Source organism: Apodemus sylvaticus, unplaced genomic scaffold (assembly GCF_947179515.1).
Source record: "Apodemus sylvaticus unplaced genomic scaffold, mApoSyl1.1 scaffold_55, whole genome shotgun sequence".
NCBI lineage: Eukaryota > Metazoa > Chordata > Mammalia > Rodentia > Muridae > Apodemus > Apodemus sylvaticus.
The window spans coordinates 55,812-59,094 of NW_026263312.1; positions in this window are offsets into that span (position 1 = coordinate 55,812).

A 3,283-nucleotide genomic window follows, 5' to 3' on the forward strand; every position below is an offset into this window, starting at 1 on the left:
GTGGTAACTCAAAAATATTTGGTGTGGCGTGTACGTCTAAATGTGTAGCCTCAAAAGAGAACCCACAGGAGAATTTTCTTACGTCAAAATTTGTCAGAAAACCACATTTTAAGGAAATCCCGCATCGTGTGAAATTATCTTGTTTTTCCTAATCAACACGTTGTAACTCGAAAAGCTTTGCTGTTGTGTGTATGTCTAAGCGTGTAGCCTCCAAAGAGAACGCACAGGATAGTTTTCTCTCGAAAGAATATGTAAGATACCATGTTATAAGGAAATACAGTTTTGCAGAGTAAAGACAAATACTTATTTATTGGAAAAACTTTACGAGAAGAAATAACGCATCATAAAAAATTAGCTTGTATCTCCTAAACAACACGTTGTAACTCAAAAAGATTTGGTTTGGCATGTACGTCTAAACGTGTAGCCTCAAAAGAGAACCCACAGGAGAATTTTCTTTCGCCAAATTTGTCAGAAAACCATGTTTTATGGAAATCCCGCATCATGTTAAATTATCTTGTTTTTCCTAAACAACACGTTGTACCTCGAAAAGCTTTGGTGTTGTGTGAATGTCTAAGCGTGTAGCCTCAAAAGAGAATGCACAGAAGAGTTTTCTCTCGAAAGAACATGTAAGAATACCACATTATAAGGAAATACAGTTTTGCAGAGTAAAGACAAATACGTATGTATTTGAAACACTTTATGAGAAGAAATAACGCATCGTAAAAAATTAGTTTGTATCTCCTAAACAACACGTTGTAACTCGAAAAGATTTGGTGTGGCATGTACGTCTAAATGTGTAGCCTCAAAAGAGAACCCACAGGAGAATTTTCTTTCGTCAAAATTTGTCAGAAAACCACTTATTAAGGAAATCCCGCATCGTGCGAAACTATCTTGTTTTTCCTAAACAACACGTTGTAACTCAAAAAGATTTGGTGTGGTGTGTACGTCTAAACGTGTAGCCTTAATAGAGAACCCACAGGAGAATTTTCTTTCATCAAAATTTGTCAGAAAACCACGTTTTAAGGAAATCCCGCATCGTGGGAAATTATCTTGTTCTTCCTAAACAACACATTGTAACTCGAAAAGCTTTGGTGTTGCGTGTATGTCTAAGCGTGTAGCCTCAAATGAGAACGCACAGGAGAGTTTTCTCTCGAAAGAATATGTAAGAATACCACGTTATAAGGAAATACAGTGTTGCAGAGTAAAGACATATTTTTACTTATTAGAAAAACATTCCGAGAAGAAATAACCTATCGTACAAAATTAGCTTGTATCTCCTAAACAACACGTTGTACCTTAAAAAGATTAGGTGTGGCCTGTACGTCTAAACGTGTAGCCTCAAAAGAGAAACCATAGGAGAATTTTCCTTGGTCAAAATTTGTCAGAAAACCACTTATTAAGGAAATCCCGCATCGCGCGAAATTATATTGTTTTTCCTAATCAACACGTTGTAAAGCGAAAAGCTTTGGTGTTGCCTGTATGTCTAAGCGTGTAGCCTCAAAGGGGAACACACAGGAGATTTTTCTCTCGAAAGAATATGTAAGAATACCACGTTATAAGGAAATACAGTGTTGCAGACTAAAGGCAAATATGTACGTATTGGAAACACGTTACGAGAAGAAATAACGCATCGTAGAAAATTAGCTTGTATCTCCTAAACAACACGTTGTAACTCGAAAGGATTTGGTGTGGCGTGTACGTCTAAACGTGTAGCCTCAAAAGAGAACACACAGGACAATTTTCTTTCGTCAAAAATTTACAGAAATCCACGTTTTAAGGAAATCCCGCATCGTGCGAAATTATGTTGTTTTTCCTAAACAACACATTGTAACTCGAAAAGCTTTGGTATTGCGTGTATGTCTAAGCGTGTAGCCTCAAAAGAGAACACACAGGAGAGTTTTCTCTCGAAAGAATATGTAAGAATACCACGTTATAAGGGAATACAGTGTTGCAGAGTAAAGACAAATACGTATGTATTGGAAACCCATAAACTTTACGAGATGAAATAAAGCTCCGTAAAAAATTAGCTTGTATCTCCTAAACAACACGTTGTAACTCGAAAAGATTTGGTGTGGTGTGTACGTCTAAACGTGTAGCCTCAAAAGAGAACACATAGGACAATTTTCTTTCATCAAATTTTGTCAGAAAACCACGTTTTAAGGAAATCACGCATCGTGAGAAATTATCTAGATCTTCCTAAACAACACGTTTTAACTCGAAAAGCTTTGGTGTTGGGTGTATGTCTAAGCATGTAGCCCCAAAAGAGAAGGCAGAGGAGAGTTTTTTCTCGAAAGAATATGTAAGAATGACACGTTATAAGGAAATACAGTGTTGCAGAGTAAAGACAAATACTTATTTATTGGAAAAACTTTACAAGAAGAAATAACGCATCGTACAAAATTAGCTTGTATCGCCTAAACAACACGTTGTAACTTAAAAAAGATTTGGACTGGCCTGTACGTCTAAAAGTGTAGTCTCAAAAGAGAACCCATAGGAGAATTTTCTTTGGTCAAAATATGTCAGAAAACCACGTATTAAGGAAATCCCTCATTGTGCGAAATTATCTGTTTTTTCCTAAACAACACATTGTAACGCGAAAAGCTTTGGTGTTGCGTGTATGTCTAAGCGTGTAGCCTCAAAAAAGGATGCACAGGAGAGTTTTTTCTCGAAAGAATATGTAAGAATACCACGTTATAAGGAAATACAGTGTTGCAGACTAAAGCCAAATACGTACGTATTGGAAACACTTTACTAGAAGAAATAACGCATCGTACAAAATTAGCTTGTATCTCCTAAACAACACGTTGTAACTCGAAAAGATTTGGTGTGGCATGTACGTCTAAACGTGTAGCCTCAAAAGAGAACCCACAGGAGAATTTTCTTTCGTCAAAATTTTTCAGAAACCACGTTTTAAGTAAATCCCGCATCATGCGAAATTATCTTGTTTTTCCTAAACAACACTTTGTAACTCGAAAGCTTTGGTGTTGCGTGTATGTCTAAGCGTGTAGCCTCAAAAGAGAATGCACAGGAGAGTTTTTTCTCGATAGAATTTGTAAGGATACCACGTTATAAGGAAATACAGTGTTGCAGAATAAAGACAAATACGTATGTATTGGAAACCCATAAACTTTACGAGATGAAATAAATCATCGTACAAAATGAGCTTGTATCTCCTACACAACACGTTGTAACTCGAAAAGATTTGGTGTGGCGTGTACGTCTAAACATGTAGCCTCAAAAGAGAACCCACAGGAGAATTTTCTTTCATCAAAATTTGTCAGAA